This window comes from Dioscorea cayenensis, chromosome 1, assembly GCF_009730915.1.
Source record: "Dioscorea cayenensis subsp. rotundata cultivar TDr96_F1 chromosome 1, TDr96_F1_v2_PseudoChromosome.rev07_lg8_w22 25.fasta, whole genome shotgun sequence".
In the NCBI taxonomy this organism is placed as follows: Eukaryota; Viridiplantae; Streptophyta; class Magnoliopsida; order Dioscoreales; family Dioscoreaceae; genus Dioscorea; species Dioscorea cayenensis.
The window spans coordinates 19,367,389-19,379,881 of record NC_052471.1 but is presented as its reverse complement, the minus strand read 5'-3'; the positions used below and the strand labels follow the sequence as shown (position 1 = coordinate 19,379,881).

The 12,493-nt window shown below is 43.7% G+C and overlaps 1 non-coding gene across 1 annotated transcript; it reads right to left on the bottom strand.

The window, feature by feature from the left end:
- Window positions 1-4,491: 4,491 nt before the first annotated feature.
- LOC120266917 lies at window positions 4,492-4,598 on the bottom strand. The gene has a single exon (XR_005538319.1). It is a non-coding gene; the product is annotated as a small nucleolar RNA R71 (small nucleolar RNA).
- Window positions 4,599-12,493: the final 7,895 nt, after the last annotated feature.

The following is a 12,493-nucleotide window of genomic DNA, read 5'->3' as shown; positions in this document are numbered from 1 at the left end:
ACACACACGCAAGGGGTGTGTCAGTATTCCTTCTTGGAACATCCTTGGAATGCACTCAATAGGTATGTTAAGCTAGTGACATAAAACAAACGCTATTTAGGAGGTAACTGATTGCATTCTCCACATGTGTACGGATTATAACAAGTAATAAAGTGGTACGCAGTGAGTGGTAAGGTTGTTGAACCACAGGGTCTAGACTTCTAGTACGAATTGCTTCTCTAATGTCTAGTAGTTCAAGAATTGTTTGGTAGAAAGAATCATTAAACAAGGGTAAAAATATAAGGGTAAAGAGGGTCGAGTTTTCAACAACAAGAGAGCAATGTCTTGGGGAAATCCCTATGTGCTTTGGTGTGCTGACTTGCTTCTAATGTTTACTAGGTAAATCCTAAGTTCCTTGAGGGTGCTCTAAAGCAATGTTGCATCTACGCCTAACAAATAGGCCAAGTTTTGCAACTACACAAATGATTGCTTCCCCGCAAGTGTACGGGATCACCAAGTAATACCTCATGTAAAAACATGGGGATCGTATTCTACAGGGCTAAGGATCTCCTATTACTCCTTCTTGAACTATTATCTAGCCTAAGATCTCAAGTGACAGAATTTACTCTACTAAATGCAATTAAAACTAAATACAAGATTACCAACAAATTAGAGAGAACAAGCAATGAGCAATCAAGAAAATCAATATAATGCAAAGGCCTATGGATGTGGATCCCCTTGAGGAGTTATCATGATACATGGATGATGATCAAAAGATGCAAGGGTAATTTGGACCAAGAGATTTCTAGATTAGAACAACACCAATTTCTCGGCAATTAAACCCTAATCCCATACGAATGTCGATAGGAATTTTTTCCAAATCCACATTCCTACGATTGCATTAAGTACAAGGAAATCTCAAAATGGGGCTGAACTCATCCAAAGTTCATTCCTAGGACATGGAGGGCTACCAACATCCAATTTCTCATCGTGATGATACAAGTATTCCATTCTAATCCATTCATGATCTAATACATGCGAGTAGGTCACATCTACATTCATCACTCATAAAAGAACTATGGATTTCTCCTTAATGTAGAACTTAGCATGAAAACAATGGATTAGATTTAAAATAACCTAATCATGGAATTAACAAATAATCATCAAAAATACATGATAACCCCCCACTCCCCAAGGTTCACCAACACCCGGTGCCCTTGGGGGTCTAGTGTGTCATCATCCCACAACAAGCAAAACAATAAAGTAAAACACAAAGCAAAAGCATAAATGACACTCCCTAGATCAAATGGCGAAGGAGGAGGTAGAGAATTTACCGAATGATGCTTCCCCCGCCAAAGGAATACCGAATGACGCTTCCTCCAGCCCCGGGTCTCCTTCCTTCAAATCGTGGTTGATTTTCCCTTGAATGATGTTATCTTCTTTCTTTGAGAGCCTTTGACATTGCCCTTGAATGATATCCTTGTTTCCTTGCCCTTCTTCTTCTCCCCAAGGTCATTCAAGTTTTCCCAAGAAGCCCCTCAAAATCTATCCAGAAAAACTCATTTATTCTGCCTGAAAAGTCAGATTTTATACTCCCCACGGCATATAGATCATATAGGGGCTGTATGGGGGCTGTATAACACTCAAAAATAGAAATTCTCGCTTCATACCAGGTGCATACGGGGTCCATACGGCCTCCATATGGCCTCCATACTGGGTGGTATGGGGGTGGTATGAAGATTGTTTACTTCTCTTTTCACCTAAATGATATCATCGTGTTCTCCATGGCTTTCTTGTGCCCTACAAAGCAAATAGTAGATGACTAAGCACAAAACGGGCATCAAAACCTCGAAATACATGCAAAGTGAATACGATACATATATAAAAATACCTACATTTAGAAAATTATCAAATATCGCCACACTTAAGCGTTGCTTGTCCCCAAGCAAACAACTCATTGATAAGTGCTTGTCCGATATGAATGCGAAGCATTCATTCCTTATGTTGAGCATTACTTTTCTCAGGTTTTTACATTAATATGTGTGTTTTTATGTTACTTTTACCCAGATAGTGCTGTGAGGCCGAGTATGAAGGAAATAGGCCAATGTGGATCATAATGCACTTATTTTGGAGGAGATCTTTCTAAAGTTCAAACGCGAAGACATAGAACAGGTGTGAGATGCTAGAGTGTGTGCCAACCTCCTCGTATTCGAGTGAGCACATCCATTTGGAGGGGTATAAAGGCAGTCACACTCGAGCATTCCGACCTATGCATATAAGAACAAGAGCTCCACCAACATGTATATCATTGAAGAAGCAAGTGATTCAAGACGTGAACGTGTGTCCGTTTGCGTTACCCCGATGAAATTATGGAATTGGGAAGTTATTTAGGTCGGAGACTGTAGAAGAGCACTGCAGCAACATTGTAGTAATATCGTAGCAAAAGACTCGTTTACAGTACCGGCCGGGAAATCGGAGAAAGCAGAGAATCCACACGGGCGTGTGGAAATTATCCACGCCCTGCGTGGAAATTCCGCGACGGGCGCGTGTAGCATCCACGCCCGTGGAGTTGCCCGATTCCAGCCCTATTTAAAGCTGATTCAGCCCCGATTTTGGTATTCTTTTCTCCATCTTTTCCCCAACTTGAGAGAAGGCTTCGGCTAGGCTTTTGAGGTGTATTGGCCAAGGTTTTGGAGAGGTTCTACGGCTCCGACATCGTCATTCCTGAGGAAGAAGGTTGGTAGAGGAGCTTCCGTCGAGGCGTATCCTATACCGGACGAGGGAATCTTTGGATGACGAGTAGAGGACTCTCTGCAAGACCATCGACACGACCATCGAGGGGGTTTCTTTATGGATTCATTGCTTTTACATTTGATTTCTTTGATTGTACTTAGCTCCATGGAGAGCTAAACCCCTAGTGGGTACTTGGGTGATTGTGAACCCTAGGATGTATTCGTTTCATTGAACTTCTTTATTATGCTTTCAATAAATTGATGTTTATTGTGAGTTCGAACCTTGAATGCTTGATTGTATGAACATTTCCCCTAGATTGACACTAGGGTTGAGAGTTCTTGTTGGTAACTTTGTGAGTGAGTGACACACCACGAGCGTTAGACAAAGCTAGGTTGGAGAGGGTTGAGAGGGTGAGTCGAGAGGTACAGGAGCGTCCCCTTTCCCCTCCGACGTGATAGATTCTACCTCTGTTCCTTGAGTTCTTTGCGGCCATAATAGAGTGAATGGTCTAAGGGATGAACCTCTGCTGGGGCTTAGTTCCGCGTGCAATGGAGTGAAGCGTTGAGGGGATCTTAGTATCTAGGGCTTAATTGTGTCTAGCGACCTTCCGCCTGGACCAAAGGGTTAGGTCTATAATTAGGAAGCGATTTATCACTTGGAATCCCTAGAGCTCATTACAACTTTATTTGAGTGCGAGGTTGAGAGGTTATTTAATCTCTCCTCCAGGACATGAATAGAGTTAGGCATATTTGACCTTAGATTTGGGACTATGTATGTAAGGATTTCCACGACTCACCATTGCATTGATTAGGAAGCATAATAGAGAGTTCTTGCACTTGAAGCGATTATCCTAGGTGAAGCATCATCCGAGTACCCCATCTTTATCGATTGCCTTACCTCCTCCTTACTTTTGCTCTCTTACTTGTTGCTTTTAATTGTTGAGAATTGAATCATTATCACACTTGTCATTGTTGATACTCCACATAGCTAAGAATCGAATTAAGTGGCTTTACTCCCTACTCCCTATGGATTCGACCCCGCTCACCTGGGATTATTACTTCGACAAACCCGTGCACTTGCGTGATATATGCAAGGGGACCTTGTCAAGTTTTTGGAGCCGTTGCCGGGGAGCTAGGCGTTTAGTGATACTTTGCACTTTGTTTTCTTAGCTATTTCACCACACATTCTAATTCATATCTTCTTATTCTATCATCATTCTAATTGTCTTTTTCTTTCTTTTTGGTGTAGCTCCACGTTATGACCCGAGGGAATCCATCAATATTGATTGAAGGAGACCCTGAGCTTGAACGTACACTTAGAAGAAAAGAGAAAGGACCTGCGCATGAACAGCATAATCCAGCTGATTTGGAAGTAGAAGGATCTGAAAACATGGCAGAACAAAATGAGCAACAACGAACACTATCTGATTATGCCAGACCTTCAGTGTTTGGGACACAATCGAGTATTGTGCGTCCCCCAATTACTGCTCAGAACTTCGAGCTAAAGTCGGCATTCATCCATATGCTGCAGCAGTCCGCACAATTCAACGGTTTGGCCGATGAGGATCCAAACAGTCACATAGAGAGCTTCCTCGAGGTGTGCGACATGCTGAAGATAAATGGTGTGATGGATGATGCCATCAAATTGAGAGCCTTCCTATTTTCCTTAAAGGGGAGAGCAAAGCAGTGGCTACACTAATTACCTAGAGCATCAATCACTACATGGGAGGAGATGGTAGAAGCTTTCCTAGCCCATAATTTCCCTCCAGGAAAATTAGTAAAGCTTAGGAATGAGATCTCATCCTTTATGCAGTTGGAATTGGAGTCTCTATTTAAGACATGGGAAAGGTTCAAGGAACTCCTACGAAAGTGTCCGCAACACGGATTCCAAGAGTGGATGATTGTTCAAATCTTCTACAATGGTTTGAACCCGAGTACAAGGCAACCCTTGGATGTGGCTGTAGCAGGTACCTTAGGTAGCAAGACCCCCCTGATGAGGCTCATTAATTGATTGAGGAAATGGGGTTAAATAGCTACCAGTGGAACGCTAATGAGAACAAAAAGGTGGTCTGTCTCCATGAAATTGATGCGGTAACTTCATTAGCGGCCCAAGTGGAGAGTTTGAGTAAGAAGTTAGATCTTATAGCTTCGAATAGAGTTACGGCCGTGACCAATTGCAACAGTTGTGGTGGAGGACATACTCCCTCCGATTTCCCAATCGTCATTGGTGATGTTTCTTCAGTTGAGAACGTTGACTTTGTAGGTAATGGATAGAGACCTCAAGGGAATCCATACAGCAACACCTACAATTCAGATTGGAAGAATCATCCCAAATTTATATGGAGTAATCAAGGACCACAGAAGACCATGGGGCTATCGGGTTTCCAACAACAACAAGCCCCTCAAGTGGAAAACAGAATTTCAGGCTTGGAAACCCGGATGACGGATTTGGAGAAGCACTTGGCTAGATTTGTTCAATCGGCAAATAGAAGGTTTGAATCAGTCGAGGCTACACTTCGCAATCACACCGCCTCCTTGCACAATCTTGAAAATCAGGTGGGGCAAATTGTGAAGTCTCTCTCTAAAAGGCCACATGGAAGTTTACCAAGCAACACGGAAACCAATCCTAGAGAACATGTGAAAGCGATCACTTTGAGAAGTGGTCGTGAGGTTGAAGGGAGGCTTCCGAGTGAGATGCCGAAAGAACACGCGCCCGAGGTTGTAGAGGTTAAGAAGGCAGCAAACAAAGACAAAGAGGTGGCACCCCCACCTTTCAAGCCAAGAATCCCTTATCCCTCTAGATTGACGAATGACCAAGGGGATGAACAGTATAAGAAGTTTCTGAGTTTGTTCAAGAAACTCCACATCAACATTTCTTTTGTTGAGGCATTGGCTCAAATGCCTAAGTATGCGAAGTTCCTGAAAGACCTATTCACCAACAAGAGGAAATTGGAGGAGAGTGCTTCAGTGGTGCTTGATGCTTCATGGTCGGCGGTGTTGCAAAAGAACATGCCGAACAAGAAGAAAGACCTGGGAAGCTTCATCATTCCGTGTAACATCGGCAACTTAGGTGAAGAAATGGCATTGGTGGATTCAGGGGCGAGCATCAACGTTGTGCCATATACTTTCTTCCAAAAATTAGGCTTGGGTGAGCCTAGGACTACTCCGATGACTTTACAATTGGCGGACCGAACGGTGCGACATCCGAGAGGCATCATTAAAGACATGCTTGTCAAGGTGGACAAGTACATATTTTCGGTTGACTTTGTAGTGCTAGATGTCGATGAGGATGCAGATGTACCCTTGATACTTGGGACACCATTCTTGCGGACTTCCAAAGCATTGATTGACATGGACGGCGGGGAGCTCACATTGAGGGTTGGAGATGATAAGCTCACATACCGCCTTGCTAAAGCCATGCGGCTTTCTCTCGATTTTGATGATACTCTATACTTTCTAAACACTACTGATGAAATTGTTGATGAATATAAGCAAGAAATGTTCAACCCGGATCCATATGAAGGTTTGTTCGACCAAGAGGAGAGCAATGAAGAAGTGATGATGCTTGGTTCGAGGGGAGAAGAAACAACTACCCCGGGGATCTTGAAGAAGGTGCTCCGGAAAATGAAGAGGGCTCGGAGACGCCACCGAAAACGCTGCAAGATTGTTGGAGACGTACATGAGCCAAGGAAGTTGGACGAACCATTGCTAGGTGGTCCAAAGCTCGAGAGTACACCCTCTACCCTCAAAAGACTCTGCTCATCATGCTTTCAACCCATGGGTAAGAGGGCAACCTTCATTTATGAACCCCCGTGAGGTAAGAAAGATACGTCAAGCTTAGTGACGTTAAACAAGCGCTTCTTGGGAGGCAACCCAAGTGTTTACTGTTTTCTTACCTTTTAGTTTAGTTTGTTTTCATGAATAAATTGTTAAGTGTTGGTGTTTCAATTTTTAAATGCTTGTGCTGCAATTTTTTATTGTGGGTTTTTCAAATTCATCGTGTGTTTTATGAATAATTGGTGAAGGTTGGTCGTTTGAGTTCTATTTCATGTTTTTATCTGGTAAATTTTGCATACTAGGGCAAGCTCTGAGTGTGTAAACATGTTCAGAATAGTTCTGCAGAGCCTGGAGGTTTTTTTCTAAGTCATCCAGAGAAAACACACGGGCGTGTGGAATTTTCGCACGCCCGTGGATGTGTACTGTGAGCTCATCCAGAGAGGGCACAGGGGCGTGCGGCTACTCCTGTGGACTACTATGCGACTGGCGCACGCTCGTGGGTAATTTCCGCACGGGCGTGTGAATTCCTGCAGAGCTGGGAAAATTTTCCTGAGAACACACAAGGGCGTGGACTCGCCCCTGTCGGTGACCTTGTAAACCACACACGGGCGTGGGTAATTTCCGCACGCCCGTGAGATACTCTGCAGGTTGCTCTCTCCATCCCGAGAAAACACAGGGGCGTGCGGTTGCCCCTGTGAGTTGGGCATATGAATGTTCACGCCCGTGTGGAATTTCCACACGCGCGTGCGTAAGACTTGATATTTTTTCTCGGATGACCAGGGAAGCCACAGGGGCGTGCGTCTGCCCCTGTGGGTCTGGCGCACGGGCGTGGATATTTTTCGCACGCCCGTGTGAGTTCGTTCTAAGTTAGTGAGAGTTTTTCCCGAGAGTGCACAGGGGCGTGCGTACGCACCTGTGGAGCTTTTGAAGTGAGGCACATAAGCGTGGGGAATTTCCACACGACCTTGTGGATGCACAGAATGCCAAAAGTCACGGGTTCTGTTTAAAAGAGGATGGTTCCTCTCCCTCTTCACGACTTTTTTACAATTGAAAACACTCTCACAGTACTCTCCGAGTCCATAGCGCCAGTTTGGTGGGATTTTAGCAAAGTTTTTCGGCCGGCTATTCATTTTCTAACTCCTCCTCATTGGTAAATCCTTTTTCATCATCTTCTTCGTCAATTCGTATTTTCTATCGATTAATCTGGTTAATAATACTTCATTTCTTCAATTAGAACGATAATTTATGTTTAGAACGAAGTTATAAGTATTATTAAGTTGTATTTTTTGATTGTTGATGCGTGGCCGTGCGTTTCTCATGCCCCGTGGATCCACACGGGCGTGTGGAAATTCCACACGACCGTGTGGATTTCTGCAGTATTGTTTTATCAACTTGTTTGACCAATTTTGTTTAAATTTTGCAGATCATGGCACCTAGGTCAAAGAAGCAAGCTGATAAGAGGCCACATGAGTCATCCTCTGAGCCCGAGGGCATGCAATTTGCGATTCTCGAACATCAGGTCTGTTATGAGCGATTGTCGAGACTCCATTTTGGACAGACTCGATTTCTGGACGCTACTATACTGTGGAAGCTTCAGCAGGGTGATGAGTTCGCAGATGAGATCGAGGATCTAGTTTCATAAGGCGGTTGGCGGTAGTTGCTAACTATTAGAGAGCCAGTCATCCAAGAGTTTACACTGGAGTTGCTCTCCTCGTTCGAGTTTGATAGAGTGTATGCGAGCTTCGACAGTTTGGGCACCATTCAGTTCAGAGCATTTGGACGCCACCATAGCTTGAGCATTACACAGTTTTCCGTACTTCTTGGCCTATACGAGGAGGCATTCACAGCTACAGAGTAGTATGCACAGTTGCCTACTGATTAGCCTGGAACCTTGATCCCGCAGAGAGCTTACAGAGTGCTATGTGGTCAAGGTCAGTACGAGCCGGCGGTGTCCAAGGCCACGTGCCTTTCCCGACCTGCATACAGATATTTGCACGCCATCATGAGTAGGTCGGTGAATGGCCGTGGTGACAGTACTAGTGTCTTGAGCTATCAGGAGCTGTTGTACTTGTACTCGATGGTAGAGCGCGTACCGATCCACTTAGGGCACATCCTGACTGATTACATCAGACATCAGGGACAGTATGCTAGACTGGGAGCAATCTTCTTGGGCCCTTACATTACGAGATTAGTGCTGGGCATGGGTTTCTTGGATTTGATTCGCGGGGCCGAGAAGACAAGTGTACCCGCTCGCCTGGGTCTAGAGATGATGCGGTTGATGGGCATGGTCCTCAGGGTGCGGACAGGGGTTTTTGCTTTATTCCTACCAGGCCCAGAGATAGCTGAGGATGAAGCCGGAGCATCTCAGCCCACCCCCGAGGCTCAGCCAACATCGATAGAGACCGAGGCACCTCCAGCGGCCGAGGAACCACCCCCAGTGCGTATGTTTTCACCATCTCGAGCCAATGATCGCTTTGAGAGGCTCGAGAATGCTATAGGAGTGGTCCGAGCCGAGGTTGCCGAGATTAGGGCTACGCAGGCTACTCAGTACATAGTGTTCATGCCACGTTTTGACATATTATAGTAGATCCTAGAGCGAGACGTTGCCTCATCATTTGTCCTGCAGCCGAGGACTCTTCAGGCCCCGTCAGTTCCTCCAGCACCTCTATCCTCGACCTTAGCACCGGAGGACCCACTATATGCTTCCACTTTAGTAGCAGCAGCAGCGGAGCCTGAGAGCGACTCTGACACTTGACTTTTCTTTTAATTCATGCATTTTACTTTATTTTATTTTATTGTTTTTAGACTTGTTCACTCATAAAGGATTTTTCCTTCTGAGTTTATGTTATGTTGCATTTATCGAGTTGTATTCATTGATTCATCTTTTATACACTAGAGTTATTTTTGTTTTTCTTGAGCTTCACTGAACCCCCTCGTGTATGCGTGCAGATGGTCTTGTCATCTTAGGAATTGAGACTTAGTCATAGGCACCGCCAAGGTGCTTCGGCACTTGACCGTGTGAGCTTCACAACCCGTTGGAACACTACTCCCTACGAATTAGCTTCATCAAACGCAACACTAGGAGTCAGGGGAGTATTGTTTTGATTGCTTCTCCCACATCTATTTTTGAATGATATATTTTGAGTGAGCTTGCATGAGTACATTGAGGACAATGTACATCTTAAGTGTGGGGGGAGTTTCATAATACGGACATCTTTTCTATTGTTCTTGATTGATATATGATCACATAGCCAATGGCGGTTCACCTTAGTTGCAATGATTGTATTCTTAAGTCTAGGAGAATTGTTAACATTGAATGTTTTCATTCTCTAGTTGTTGCTTGAATTTTTAGGTATTTTTGCCCGATTTACACTTAGTGCACTACTCACTCTTTGAACTCTATTGGAAACTCATGTTTGATGTTAAAGGGACTAGTTAGGTTTACTTCTTTTGCTAAATTTTGAAAAAAATAATAATTGGAAAATGAAAAGAAGGAACAAAATAGTTTTATTGTTTATTTGTGTTTGTTGATTGAAAAGAGATACCACCTATGATGTATGAAGCTACTCTCACAAGTCAGATACTAGTTATACCCTAATGAGAGAAAGAGCTATCTCATAGGATGAGTGAAAGCTACCACTCGGGTAGAAAGAGCTACCACCTCGAAATTGTGAAAGCCACCTTAGCGACCGCTTTGGAAAGGGCTACCTTAGAGGATGTGTGAAGCTACTACCATCTTTTAAAATTTTTATCACTTTTGTAGATAAATAAGTGCCTTGTACTTAGAACTTTGAGGAGTATAACTTGGGTTGTTTTGAGTGAGTTCACACACTTACACGAAATTCGGGTTTGTTGTCCTTTTTGATCCAAGTTTTTAGCTAGAGCATTGATTTTTTGTATTTAGTGTTGAAATTTTCCTTACTTGTAGAATACTTTCTTTGTATACCTCGGTAAACCTAAGGCCAAGCATTGTTCACAGCCGGCCGAGAAATCAGAGAAACAGAGAATCCACACGGGCGTGTGGAAATTATCCACTCCTGTGTGGAAATTCCGCAAGGCCGCGTGTAGCGTCCACGCCCGTGGAGTTGCCCGATTCCAGCCCTATTTAAAGCCGATTCAGCCCCGATTTTGGTATTCTTTTTTCCATCTTTTCCCCAACTTGCGAGAGGGCTTCGCTAGGGTTTTGAGGGGTATTCGCTAAGTTTTTGGAGAGGTTCTACGGCTCCGACATCGCGCGTCATTTGGAAGAAGGTTATTGGGAGAGCTTTCGTCGGCATCGATCCAGAGAGGTGTATCCTAGGCCAGACAAAGGATCCCTTGCGACGAGTAGAGGACTCTCCACAAGACCATCGACATGACTATCGAGGGGGTTTCTTTATGGATTCATTGTACTTAGCTCCATGGAAAGCTAAACCCCTAGTGGGTACTTAGGGGATTGTGAACCCTAGGATGTATTCGTTTCATTGAACTTCTTTATTATGCTTTCAATAAATTGATGTTTATTATGAGTTCGAACCTTGAATGCTTGATTGTATGAACATTTCCCCTAGAGTGACACTAGGGTTGAGAGTTCTTGCTGGTAACCTTGTGAGTGAGTGACACACCACGAGCAATAGACAAAGCTAGGTTGGAGAGGGTTAAGAGGGTGAGTCGAGAGGTACAGGATCGTCCCCTTTCCCCTCCAACATGATAGATTCTACCTCCATTCCTTGAGGTCTTTACGGCCATAATAGAGTGAATGGTCTAAGGGATGAACCTCCGCTGGGGCCTAGTTGCGCGTGCAATGGAGTGAAGCGTTGAGGGGATCTTAGTATCTAGGGCTTCATTGTGGCTAGGGACCTTCCACATGGACCAAAGGGTTAGGTCTATAATTAGGAAGCGATTTATCACTTGGAATCCCTAGAGCTCATTCCAACTTTATTCGAGTGCGAGGTTGAGAGGTTATTTAATCTCTTCTCCGGGACATGAATAGAGTTAGGCATAGTTGACCTTAGATTTGGGACTTTGTATGTAAGGATTTCCACGACTCACCATTGCATTGATTAGGAAGCATAATAGAGAGTTCTTGCACTTGAAGCGATTATCCTAGGTGAAGCATCATCCGAGTACCCCATCTTTATCGATTGCCTTACCTCCTCCTTACTTTTGCTCTCTTACTTGTTGCTTTTAATTGTTGAGAATCGAATCATTATCACACTTGTCATTGTTGATACTCCATATAGCTAAGAATCGAATTAAGTATCTTTACTCCCTACTCCCTGTGGATTCGACCCTGCTCACCTGGGATTATTACTTCGACAAACCCGTGCACTTGCGGGATATACGCAAGGGGACCTTGTCAAATACTGACATAGACTCATTTTTTTTTCCTTTTTCTTCTGGTTTTTTTTATTTTCATTTCCATATTTTTTTTTACACACTCACCTTAGATCACATCTTCAGAGTACACTACATGCCACAGAACTAGGATTAGCTCAACAAGACTTAGAAGTTCTTAAGAAAACATTGAAGGATAGCACTTAGTGTTTTAAGGCCAAGTACTCAAAGTAGTGTGTTAAACATACAAGAGAGTTAGAGTAGTCACATTGGTTATTCCCAGGGCATCGACAGAAAATTCAGTGCACAAGACAATACTAGGGGTGAAATAGGATTCAATAAAGCATAAAAAATAACTCACATCAATCATTAATCCAAGCTAAAAGAATCTTACAAGAATGAACAAAGCCATCATAGGTTACAATAGCATGTAAACAATGGTCCTAATACATGAAATACACCCATCCCCACACTTAGTATTGTACATTGCCCTCAATGTACACTAATCATCAACATGCTAAATGAAGCAATGAGAATAATAGAGGATGGTGAAAATGAACTTCCCCGGTTCATCCTAATTGCTTCCGCACAAGTGTACGGGATCGCCAAGTAATACCTCGTGTGAAGACACGAGGATCGTATCCCACGGGGCTAAGGATCTCCTATTACTCTTTCTTGAGCTATTATCT